Source organism: Rousettus aegyptiacus, unplaced genomic scaffold, assembly GCF_014176215.1.
Source record: "Rousettus aegyptiacus isolate mRouAeg1 unplaced genomic scaffold, mRouAeg1.p scaffold_m13_p_9, whole genome shotgun sequence".
NCBI classification, from domain to species: domain Eukaryota; kingdom Metazoa; phylum Chordata; class Mammalia; order Chiroptera; family Pteropodidae; genus Rousettus; species Rousettus aegyptiacus.
The window spans coordinates 21956713-21970694 of record NW_023416312.1 but is presented as its reverse complement, the minus strand read 5'-3'; positions in this window follow the sequence as shown (position 1 = coordinate 21970694).

Below are 13982 nucleotides of genomic sequence, written 5' to 3'. Positions count from 1 at the left end.
ATACATATATGTGTATATTACACACAAAGACACACATAGGTAAATTCCATATGCATAATTAATTTGATTTTAACAGTTCAACCTGTATAATATAGGTTCTATTATTATGATTACATTTACAGATGAGGAAACTGAAGCCCAGAGCAGCTAAGTTATTTGGCCAAGGTCACACAGTTAGAAAATAGTGGAGCTGGGATTCAAAACCCAAGCAATTTGGCTATACTTTTAACCATGGTACTACAGAAAAAAAAAAAGCCTGACTATGCCAACCTCATCCAAAATCACTCCAAATACAGTATAGGAAATGAAAATATAACAGATAGACTAAAATGTTTGGATGACTATAGTATTCCCAGGCAGACATTTCATCCTATAGGCTAGATATATAAACAGAGTCAGAACAAAGGTAGGTCAGATATGGTAGATGCCAAAAGCCAGATTTAGTATTTTTTTTTTGTCTGACTATTACCCAATCTTCAGGACATGAAAGGATTAAGAGGGTAGGATGGCAACTCCACTATGAGATCAAAGTTGACTAATTGTACAGTGATTACTTATTAGAGAAGTAAAAGAAGAAATTGAAGGAACAAAAGGGAATGAGAGAAGAAAAAAGAAAAGGAGAGGCATGTTTACTTGAGACAAACTCCAGAATTATGACAATTAGTAAAATAAAATAACATTATTTTTTTTCTTTTTAGTATCTAAAGAAAGATATTCAACTGAGACCTCCATTTCTCTCAGATCATATGTAACCCACATAAAGGGCCATTCATTTCATGGTTCCATTTTGAACAGCGATGAATTCAAAGAAACAGACAATCAAAACATATGCCAGGTATTTGCCTCTCTGCTCTTGTATCTATTCCTCACCCTTTACTTTTTCTGCTCTGTTTTAGAGATAATTGTATTTGCCAGGCTCCTTAGCTCTCTGGTTTCTTATATGTTCAGCCAAGTTGGAGGATGAGAAGCAGGAGAGAAACCAGAGTGTTTCTTCCCCCAACTTTCGGCTTCAAGTGGCATCTCTGAAGTGACTGCATTTTTACTGAGGCGTCAGCTCGCACCAGTCAGCCTTTACCTCTGTGGCATGAGCTCCTGCTGGCCATCATCACTGTAGTTCTAGCTCCTACCAGATGGTCCTGGCTTCTGAGATTGAGTTACACTACCTCCTCCCAGTCTTCATCCACCTCCAAGTATCATAACCACTTCTTGTAGTTGTTAATATTTATGCTGCCTCTATATCCATGTTGGGATTCTCCACTTTCACATCATCCATGGAACAAATTCCTGGTATGAAATTCCCTCTGTCAAAATATGGTGGTTTCTGTTTTTCTGACTGCACTTTACCAGACATAAAAAGTAATTCAGACCTGTATTCACTTTCTCATGCAATTCACTAAGTGAGGCATATATGTCTAATGAGGGATAAAACACGTTAAAAACCTGCTCTCCCTATTTTGGATACTCTCAAACTCTTCCATAAGGGTGACTACTGCTCCATTGAGCTCTTTGAAATTTAAAGTCTTCACTTCTCTACTTCTCCCATATTTTCTCTTTCTCAGATTGTTGATCCATCTTCCCTTATCCTATCTAGATCTTTGAGTTTCTTCCATATTTGTCATATACTTCCTGATGCCTATGCTTTGCTGGAGAAGCAATGGGAAGGGGACCATGCATATTCATATACTAGGAAATAATGTTTCTTGTTTCACATGAATCTATTTCTTGAACATTTTCCAACTCCCTTCCTCCACAATTTGAGAAGAAAATTCAAAAAAGAAAGAACAATAAAAAAAGAATTAAAAAAGAATATTTTCCATTAGTAATCAAACATTCCCGCCTATTGCTTTTTTTCTCCTTTGTAGAAGTAATCACAGGGCTGTGAGTAGAGATGTCTTGAGAGCATTAAGAACCTCAGTTTCATAGCTAGAGGAAAAGAGATCAGTTGCAATGAAAATTAAATCTTCTTTTATGGAAAGTAACTTCCCTTTTGAGAAAACTGTTCTAGTAAATTACAATGTGCACTGCTCTTGGAAAGACAGGCAGAGAGTTTGATAAAAGAGTAACAGGTATTGGTTGACTGGAAATGGAGCATGAAGAAAATTGAACCTCTTTGCATTAGCTAACAGTTTATCTCCACAGCTACTTTGATTTCCATTGTCTTCTAAGTGGTTAGTGTCAAGCTACACTGGTGAATGTAAAAAAGTGCTCACCTCTTCCAGGTGGCAGTAAAGACCCACACCCTTGTGCTTGTGATTAAAATCCTAAACACATCTGGTTAAGAAAAAATAGAGAGGCAGAGAGACCTAAGTTTCCAGGAAACTCCTGATTTTGCATTCTGAGCATAATTCCTTGATTTCTCAAACTAAAAAAATTAGGTTTCTAATTTATTCCAAGGAGGGTGTGTGAAATTGCTGAAGAAAAGAAGGTGTGTTATTACACCAAGATTCTTAAAAATGGATTTCTGTTTCTTTCATCTCTACTATACCTGCTGTTCTTTCCAGAACTGCCATGCTGCCGCTCTATATGCTTCCGAGTCATTTGGCTCCACTTTCCTTGCCTAAGGATGACCAGTGAAACAACTTCATCCCCCTGGACAGAGTAATTGTCCCAGGGGTGGGCACTTGACCCAAACAAGGCCAATTAGAATTATTTGCATGAGGAGGGAGTCGTTAGGGATGCTTGTCAATGATGTATGCTTGCTGCTGCCATAGATCATCTCTATTACCTTGGCTAAGAAGCTGCATAAGAATTATGCCAACAAAAAACAAATCAAATCAGTAGCTGGGGGAAGATGGAAAGGCTTGGAGACAAATATGAAGACAATGTTTGAATTCTCAGGTCTGATCTGCCTGAGACACTTGGACATATCAGTTATTCTTACAGATTGGGTTTTCTGGAAAGTAGACTCTGAGACAGCGATTAGTGTTCAGGAGTTTTATTAGAGGAAGTCTTTGGAGGAAAACAGCTATGAAATGGAAAGATAAGAAAGCAGTAGTGGGCAGAAGGAACAGTCGAATTATTCTGTGGTCACAGTAAAGCCTCAGCAATCCTATGGGGAGATATAAAGCTGGGCTGACTGAAGGATCTTGAGCCAGACAGCTATCTTCACTGAGACAATCCCTATAGGTGCTTACAGCAGAGGAATAAGCCCTTAATTCTTGAAATTCAACCTGGTCACCACATTATAGTATCCAACTTAGTTACATGAGCCATAAATTCCCACCACTACCACTTCCTGCTTTAAAAAAAGAGAAACAGTTGGCTTTTTACCACTTATACCTAGAAGGGTTCCTACTATAGCATGGTGTAATGAAATTCACTTTTATTCCAGAACCACAGTCTCCAAGGTTAGTGAAAGTTGAATAAGGCTGCTGGAAGGGATCCAGTTGTTCTATCTCCTGTTCAAAGGAGAAAAAACAAAGTAAAAGAAGAGACATTCAGGAAGGAAGGGGCAATTTACTGATGTAGATGACTAAAGGCAGTAAGAACATGGTTTTAACTGGTACTTCATTTAATGGAAAGTAAATATGTCTGGTGATAAAGATGTAAAATTTAACTCTTTATGTTAAATGTGATTTGCATGTATTAATTCATCAGAATAAGGAAGCAAATGAGGAAAACTTACATATTTTCTCTCACTAATCATTGATTTGAATTGAAAACTTTCCAATATGCCTCCTGCGTAAGTTGCCTATTTTTTTCCAGAAAAAAATCTCTTTGTACAGGCTCATTTTAGTCTTAAAACTAATATTTGTAAAGCTAGACTGTAGTAAAAATATGCCAAGTGCCTTATGTGCTTTATCTCATTTATTTTTCACAACCACTCTATAAAGTATGCAAAATTATCGTATCCATTTGTAGCAGAATGACTACTGCCCCCCCCCAAAGATGTCCAGGTACTTATCCCCAGAAATTGAATATGTTAACTTACATGGTTCAAAGGCCTTTGCATGTGTGATTAAGTTAAAGATTTTGAGATAGGGAGATTATCACAGATTATTCAGGGCGGGCCAAATGTAAATCATAAGGGTCCTTATTAGAGGGAGGAAGGGTGCTCAGAGGACTAAAGAGAGGGTGTGAGGAATGAAGCAGACATTAGAGAGGTGAGTAGATGTTATGCTGCTGACTTTGATGATAGAATAGGAAGCCAGGAGCCAAGGAATGCGGCTTTAGAATCTATAAAAGGTGAGGAAATAGATTCTCTTCTAGAACCTCCAGAAGGAAGGCAGACATGCTGACACCTTGATTTTAGCCCAGTGAAACTGATTCCAGAACTCTGATGTCCAAAACTGTAAAAAAATAAATTTGTGCTGTTTTTAACCCAGTCAGGTTGTGGCAATATGTTACAGCAGCAATAGGAAACTCACACGCCATTTTATGGATGAGAAATAAGAGCTCCAGGGAGATAAAGTAGCTTGCCTAGTCACTTGGCTATTTGATGCCACAGCTGAGATTTGAATCTGGGCAGTCTGATGTATTGCTGCTTACTTGATCCACCAGAACCATCTCGTAAAGCCAGGGCTTTATTGTAAATAATAAAATTATTTCATGAGGATCAGCTGCTGTTCCAAGTCCCCTGGGCTGAATTTGAATTCTGCTATCATGCTCTTGGTTTGCAACACATAACATAACTCTTCCCCACAGGCTCGGAAGAGCCTTTGAGTTCCAGTGACAGTTTAGATATCACTAAGTTTCTTGCAGTAAACACTTGGATGTAGAACCAGCTTAGCCCAAGAAGCCTGAAGAAGTTTGTTGAGCAACAAGTGTTAGGTGCTTATAACAACCAGTTTCTCCATATTTTGCCTGGACCTGAAGGGAAAAAAAAGCTCTGCATCTCCTCCACCACTTTTCTTAGCCCCAGGATCTATCTGAACTCTCATAGTCCCACCTCAGGCAGTTAGCAAAGGCTCATCCTTGTGAATATGTTAACGGGTAACTTAAGTGTTAGCCAGGTGAGAGATTCAAGTGTCAACTCTTCTAGGAATGTTGGCACTGTAATAAGATTCTCTCCAAGAGAAAAATCATATTCATTTCACATGACCCTGAGGTCTAACTCCCTGAATACTTTCAGCAAATAATGTTTGGCTTAACAAAATGGGGTCTGACTACTTGCTAGTGAGAAAGTGAAAATGTTTTATGTAAATGCATGTAGTGCATGCAAAATATGTTAACATACATAACCACAGGGCAATTATAAAAATTAGGAAATATAACATGGATACTATATTAATACCTACCCTACAGTTCACATTCAGAGTTTACCAACTATCCTTAAAATGTCTTTTTGTGATTTTTTTTCTCCACTCCAAGGACCAATCTAAAATCATGCGTGGAATCCATTTGTTATCTATCTCTGATTTCCTTTCATCTTGGCCAGTTCCTCGGCTTTTCTTTCATGACCGTCATGTTTGAAGAATATACACTGGTTATTTTGTAGAATGTCCCTCATTTGGGGTGTGCGTTATATTTGTTCACGACTAGGATTCAGGTTATGCATTTTTGGCAGGAATATCTTAGAAGCGATGTGTGTCATTTAGTGCATTATATCAGGAGGTACATGATGTTGACTTGTCACTGGTGATGGTTTTGCTTTTTAGAAAACACACACAGAAGTGTTTAAGAGTAAATGAAAACAACTTATTCTCAAATGGTTCAAAAATATATAGAGAGAACAATAATGTAAATGTGACAAAATGTTAATAGTTGATAAATATGGGTGAATAGCACACTGGATTTCTTTGTACTATTCTAGTAACTCTTCTGCATGCTTGAAATTATTTTACAATTTAAGTTTTTAAAAATCTGACATATCGGAAGCTGTCTTCAATGTGTACAGGTTGCTGTGGGAGTTGGGGGCAACATTAGTTTTAGGGAGATGTTGCTCTTCTGTTAGAGAAGACACTTTGATGTTCTTTTTGGTAATTTAAAGTCGCTTCCTGGTCTAGGGGATAGAGGTTGAGTTGGAGAAAATCTAAACTGCTTTGTACAGTAAAATGAAATGATGACGTTCTTGGGTGGAGAAACTTATAGTGTTACCTGATTTGAGGCTCGCACTGGAGATTGTAGAAGAGAATGTCAGGGTGGGTAGAGTGGTTTCCACAGAGATGAGGAATAGGCTCCAGAATAGGACAGACTGTCTGGCTCAAGAGAGGTCATGGCCAATAAGGAACTTTCCTGTTCATGGTGATTGATGATCTTAGAAAACAGGAATATACAATAATGTTTGCTGGTTTTCCCTTTCTTATATTGTAATTCCTTTGTGTTGTTTGTATGTCTTCACTAAAACTGATTCACCAAGACAACACAGCATCGGCCTTGAATTATGGTCATCTTGGGAGATAAGCCAGAGCTAGCCATGGAGTGAAATAGACTAGAAGGAGCTGAGGCAGCAAGAAGTAATGATATAATCAGAGGTGACCCAGGGGAACAGCAGGAGACAACAAGGAGGATATTAATAGTCCGAAGATCCCTGGAAAGATTTAGGAAGAGATACTGAACTTCTAGACATTTCTTGGCGTTTGAATTATAGTGATTTGGATATTAAAGGGAAGAAAATTGCAGAACCCTGGAGAACTTGATTACGCACAGGAAAGCAGAATTCATTCACTACAAATGGATCACATGTGATAGCGATTAAAAAAAAAAAAAAAATATATATATATATATATATATATATATATATATATATATTTCAATGGTTTATTCAAGTCCAAAGGAGAAGGTTGGTGTGCCTACCTTTTACTGTAACAATCAATAGGTGAATAATGATTTAGCAAGGCAAGGTCATCCATTGCAGATAAGGTGGAGAAAGAATAAGAATTTTTCTAAGTGTGTACTTTTAAACTTTGCTAATTTAGCAGCCATGTACAAAAATTAAAACAGATAATATTCATTTTAATGTAGTGACATGATTAATTTGCAGTCATTTATGAGATTTACTGAACTGCTTTCTTAAAACTGAGATCTCAGTAATTAAAGAAGTCTAAGAAGCTAAACCAACAAGAGTTCAAATGAATCATAAGGTCTCACTGATGTAAATGGACAGCTGCACACACTGAACTTGAAACTACAGGCTAAAAATGTGAATATCACTGTCAGTTCAAGGAAATGAAGATATTCAGACTCAGTCTAGACTTTTATATAATTCAGAGACGACATTCTTTCCCCTTACTGAATTTCTGTGGAATCAATGGATTAACAATTTGGAACAAAGGCAAACTCTTTGGTGGAAATAAAACCACAATCAAAAAAAAACTGGTGACTAAGAATGACATTTAAAATTTCTTCAAGTGCCTTTGAAATTTAAATATCTATAACGATACATGTATAATTGGATAAGTATCAGTTCTGTCAGTGTGATTCAGTTTTAAAGTACTGATTGGGCTTAAAAATGAAACATGCCCATCAAAACTGGCACTGTCCATGGAAATATGGTATACATATGACTGTAGGTACCAAAACTCTCATAAAATATCAAGCAGTATGGCCTAACGATGAGCAATGCTTGGGTCTCAGGGGACTGTATAATTGTTGTCATTAATGAAACCTCTTAAATCAAAGAGGTACCATGAGTAATGTAAGTCTAGAGTCAAAATGAGGTACTTTCTGGCTATATCTACTCCACATTTACCCAGGATATTTTAGTCTATTAAATACCAGCATAGCAGGCACTGTTTTCAACTATTCCAAAGATTTTCTCAACTTCCCCCTCTGCTGCATCCAGATATAAAGAATGAAAAAACAAATACTAGGTCTCCAAGCCTTCCCCAATTTCCCAAATTTTTTTGCAACGAGCCTTTGAAAAAATCTTCCAGGTGGAAGCGAAATAAAGCATTACTGGGAAAGCTTTCCATTTTATTGAAATTGATAATAATAATAATAATAATAATAATAATAATAATAATAATAATAAAATCAGGGATGACGTCAGTGAAAATAGTGGTGTTATAGAGTGAATTTCATCCCTTCAACATTTATATGTGGAAGCCCCAAACCCCAATATGACTGAAATGGGAGATACTTTAAGGAGGTAATTAAGATTAAGTGAGGTCATAAGGGTGGGGCCATAATCTGATAGGACTGGTGTCCTTACAAGAAGAGGAAGAGATACCCAAGAGCTTTCACTTTCTATGCATGTGCACAGAGCAGAGGCCATTTTAGGACACAGTGAGAAGGCAGCCATCTCTAAACCAGGAACAGAGGCTTCACAAGAAAGCAACTCTGATGGCACCTTGATATTAGACTTCTAGCCTCCAGAACCATGAAAAAATAAATTTCAGTTATTTAAGCCACCCAGTCTGTGGTGTTTTGTTATGGCAACCTGAGAAGGTTAATACAGGCAAAGTAAGGAAATCCAGGGCCTTTTCATCCCAGAATCATTGAAAAACCTGGGGAAAATGTCAGGATAAACCATTTCAGAGCTCTGATAAATAATGAAAGGTTTACAGCAACCAAGCAAATGATTACCTAAGAGAAAGGCCACTAAAACACAGCAGGGGAGCTTTGTGGCATTTAAACTTACCCTTGATCCATGTCCCTCCCCCATGTGGCAATAGCGATCTTGAAGACAGCAGCCTGCATTCCCATTGTGAAGGGACCAGAGCAGACCTTGTTTCCGAGGAACAGTGTTTGTCTGTTTTGGGGTTCCGTGAGGACCCCCTAAAATGCTTGACCTTGTTTTCCCTAAATTAGAGTTCTTTCACAGTGGAGAAGTGGCTATGCAAAGGTCTTTTCTCAAAAAAATTCAAAAGAAGGCTATTGCCTCCTGGGGCAAGAAATAACAATTGGGGTAAGCAATAGACACATTGATAGCCTGTTGGGAAAAAGCTGGGGTATGAGATTCTTTTGGGAAGAAGAGTTTGACAAGTTGCCCTGTAGACTGGGGAAACTAGAAGGCGAGACATATGTCCAGGGAAGAATGCATGCTCAGAAAAGATATATAATAAAACCATAAGCTTCCATATCCGGCTGATCTTTAGGCTCCAAGCATGTAGGAAGTTAAGGTTAAGGCAGAATTGTGAATGGCCTGGCTAAAGGTTGAAGAATTGCCCCAACACAGAACCAGTCTTCAAGGACATGAACAGTATATTTTCCTTCCTTCCTTCTTTCCTTCCTTCCTTCCTTCCTTCCTTCCTTCCTTCCTTCCTTCCTTCCTTCCTCCCTTTCCTCTCCTCTCTCTTTCTCTCCCTACCCGCCTTAAAATTTTGCTCCAGGTGTTTAAGGAAATCTGTAAAATGACTAGCTGACCACTGAGCTAAAGGAATAGAGACCATCATATACCACTCATGGCAAAGAATACAATCTACAAAAGTAGCTTAGAAAAGACACTAAACAAACAAACAGCTAGTAACAACTAATTCCTGGGAGGACCTAAGTTACCTCAAAAATGTACAGTCTTCAATAAAAATTACAAGGCATGCAAAGAAATGAGAAACTATGGCCTAGATGGATAGATAAAAAATTATGATATATATATATACACATTTTGTCCTTGAACAACACAAGAGGGACACCAACTCCCCACACAGTTGAAAATCTGCATATAACTTTTGATTGCACAAAAACTTAACTACTAAGAGCCTACTATTGGCTAGAAGCCTGCCTGATAACATAAACAGTCAATTAACACATATTTTGTATATGGGTTATATATATGTTACACTGTAGGCTCACAATAAAGTAAGCCAGAGAAAAGAAAATGTTATTAAGAAAATCATAAGGAAGAGTAGATACATTTACAGTATTGCAGTCTATTTATCAATACCATAAGTTTGTGTTGTCTGTTTTAAGCTAAGCGGTTCATCTGTGAGTTTTTTCAAATTATTGTTTGAAAAATATCTGCATGTATGGACTCGCACAGTTCAAACCCATGATGTTCAAGGATCAACATATAGGGTGAGAGAACAGGGAGATGTTAGTCAAAGGGTACAAATTTCCAGTTAGAGGAGGAAGTAGTTCTGAAGATCTAATAATGCATAGCATGGTGGCTATAGTTAGCAGTACTGTATTGTATACTTGAAAGTTGCTAAGAGAATAGATCTTAAAAGTTCTTACCACAAAAAAAAATGTTAGTTATGTGAGGTGATGGACGTATTAACTAACCTTAATGTGGTAATCATTTTGCAATATATACATGTATCAAATCATCACAAATGTAAATTATATATCAATAAAGCTGGGAGAAAACAAATAAGGTCATACTGAGGTAGGCAGGATCCTTAATCCAATATGATTGGTGTCCTTATAAGAAAAGGGTGTGAAGAAATGAGGGGAGAAGATCATGTGATGAAAGAGGCAGGGATTGAAGTGATGCAGCTGTAAGCTGAGGAATGTCAAAAATTGCTGGCAACTACCAAAAGCTAGGAAGAGATAAAGAAGGATTCTCCTCTATAGGTTTCTGAGGGAACTTGGCCCTGCTGATAACTCGATTTAGGAATTCAAGCCTCCAGAATCATGAGACAATAAATTTTTGTTGTTTTAAGCCACTCAGTTTGTGGTACTTTTGCAGTCCCAGGAAAATAATACATGCATCTTGTAGAGAAAACAACATGTTCGAAGGCCTGGAGGCAAGAGAGAGAATAGAATGGCTGACTCAGGGAACTACAGATAGTTTAGTGTATTTGAAATTTAGAGAGAGAGAGAGAAGGGCAATGCCAAAAAATGAGGGCAGCGAGATGAACAAGCAGGGGCCAGATCGTTCAGGAATTTGTAATTAATCTTCAAGATAAATAAAAGATTCACTGAATGGTTTGTGTCTTAGAAAGGTAATATGACTTCGGTAGCAAATGGATTGGAAGGGAGCACTGTAGGCAGGTGTAAAAGTTAGAAGGCTGCCACATTTGTCTAGATAAGTATGTAAATTGGCTATTACCGTGTGAGAAAATACCCCAAACCCAGTTGCTTAAACCAACATCCATTATTTTTTCTTGTGTGTATGTGGATCAGTTAATAGATGACTAATCCAGGCTGGGAAATTTGGGAGTCAGCTGATCTAGACTGGGTTTGGCTGGCCATGCGTTTTTTATCCTCCTCCTGGGAACAGCAGGCAGACTGTTGGCACATGGTTCTCATAGAGATGCAAGAGGTGCAGGAGAGCAAGTCAAAATGGACAAGTGCTCTTTCAAGCCTCTGCTAGCATTATGTCTGTTAACATCCTGTTGGACAAAGCCCACCACATGGCCGAGTTCAACTTCAAAGGGAAGGACAATACATTTTGTCCCTTGATAGGACCAGCTGTAAGGTCACATAACAAAGACTGTGTACATAGGGAGAGGTGAAGAATTGAGGCCAATAATGTAATCCATATGTCATGTGGAAATTACAATAGTATAATGGTGAGAAGTTACCTTAAAATGTAATGTTGGCCTCCAAACATACTGCCAGGCAAGCTATCCCAGAGGTCACAGAAAAGACAAACTCACAGATCATATGAAAAGCTTGAATCACATAGTTTATCCAATAAAATTGAAAACATGCAGCAAATGGCAAGGGGAAAGAGAGTAGGTAGGTTTACACACTGAATGCACGGTACAAGCAAGCAGAATGACCACACTTCCGGAATCCTACAATATGCAATGGGAGTACATATTTTCTCTCTCCCTCCCTCTCCCTCCTTCTCCTTCTCTTTCCCTCTCTCTTCCTCCTTCTTTCTCTTTTACTGCCATCAGCCTTCCCTGCTCGTGGTGTGGTTATAAGCACCAGAGTTGAGGCTGTGACCAATGGCCCATACTTCCTCTGACAGATTCAGAGACAAGCCTCCCTAACAACAGCTAAAGCTTATCAATAAGCCTGCTGAACAACTGAGAATTTTATTTGTTTTTCTTCAGAAGAGGAAACATGTGACCGGGATGAATGTCACCAATGGATGGCTGAAGTAAGACATCATAAATATGGAGTGCCTCATAATTCTGATATAAAAATAGCATGCCTCATTTACCTCATGTTTATTTATCATATATATATATATATATATATATATATATATAATGGATATTTGTGTTTCTTTGATCCTTCCATCCTTTTATATCTATGTTTACATATATATGCTCTACTTACTCTCCTTAGCTTACAAGTTTTCCAGGTTAATAAATTCATTACCTATGCCTAAGACATCATATGAGTTCCATGCCTCCCAATTGTTTTCTTGTCTTCCACAGCAGAATTAAATATTCACAAACGATGCACCAAACATACATTATGCCACCAATAGTGATGTGAATTAGACTAGACTAGACTAAAGAGAACAGCAAGGAAGAGAAATGGAAGTGTTCACAATTAATACTGCCAAGGTGTGTTGACTGAGGAATTAGTCGAATGAGACTGAAAGACAGGTAGGAGTCAAGGTTGACCTCTGGTTTCTGGCTTGTGCAGCTGAATTGATGGTAATGCCATTCCCTGGAGAAAAAGGCACAGGAAGAACAACCATTATATGAATGAAGGTAACAGAGTCAGCTTGCACAGGATTGAGTTTAGGAGGGTAGGGAAGGGGAGGTCTCAGATGGGAAGCATTGGCTGGTTAGTTGGATGTACACAGATGTGGAGCTCAGTTATGAGGTCTGGCTGGAGACAAAGGTATGGGTGCTATCACTAAGTGGAAGGAAAACAAGATCGAGGGAGAGGCAGCAGTAAGAAAGGAGGCCCAGGGCAGACACTTCTTGGAGACTTTGGTTTGAAGGATAGCAGAAGGCGTTTGAAATGGGGATGGGGAAAGGCAGACAGAGAACAAAGGGCAAACCTGCAACCATGGGGCTTAGCAGGCCCTGCAGTCTCAGGTACCAGTCATTTGGTGCCAAGAGTTTCACTATGATTGATAAGTGACCCCTGGATTTAGGAATAAGGAATTTATTAATGACCTCAGTAAGAGGTTTCAGTGGACGGCATGGAAGGCTGCCAGATGGTAATGGGGTGAGGTGAGGGAATGGAGTCAACTCAAAAAGGTTGGCTGTGATAGGGGAGTGAGACCTTGGCTGAAATAAAAAAAACATGCAGACACCAGAGAGATTCGGTTTTGTCATGGTTTTAGATAAGAGCCTGTAAATGTTGCTGAGAAGGAGCCAGGACAAAGGGAGGCTGAACATGGTGGATCCTTGATAGAGCAAGGTTCCTGAGCACACGGAGAAAAGGAAGTAGGGGGCTTAGACAGGAGGAGGGGCCTCCTGTAAGAGGAGGGAAAGAGGGTGCAGGTGCAGGAAGCTTTGTACGGCTGGTGGCAGGAGGTCGAGGGACTTCCTTTTTGTGGTTTCCATTTTCTTTGTGAACGAGCGAAAAAGGTTCTGTTAAAAATAAAGTGGTAGGTGAACATTTCAGGAAAATGGGTTCTCCGCTTTTGTTTCTGCTGTTCAGAAGTGGGGCTTGGCTGTAGAAGCCAGAATGATTTCCAGACAGAGCTAAGGACCCAGATGAGTCTGAGATCATAAATCGGTAGGGTTCAAACCTGTGGGTAGTTTTCTCAGCTCTCCTTACTGACGCATGTGCAGGCATAGAGGACGAAGGCAGTCGAAGTGAGTGGAGATGGGTTGTGCCTGGAGGAGGGTACAGAAGGATAGCGTGTGAAGGAATTAAGGACTTGTGCAAGAGTATGGCTGAAGCGATGGATGGTAGAGTCTCAGATGGGTAGAACACCAAGAAGTGAACACCAGAGGGAAGAAAAGTCAAAGGCTGAAAAGAGAAATCAAAAGTCTTGATGAAGTGGAAGGACAGGCATTGTGGGCACAAGTGAATGAGGAAGCGAGAGGAGCCGGAGGCGGTGGTTCGCGGGGGCACGTCTGAGATGGAGATTTTAAATACGATGCACTTGTGAGAGCTGGCCGGGTCCAGAGTGTGGCTATGGGGGAGGGTGGCTGAGGCGAGGATCCCTGAGTGAGAAGGAAAAGGAAGAGCGAGGCAAGGTTCTGGATCCACTTAAGTTACCCAGAATGAAAGCCCTCCCCTCGTTGCAGAAGTTTAATGAAGTTGCATGGAATGCGAATATAGACCCTCTACTT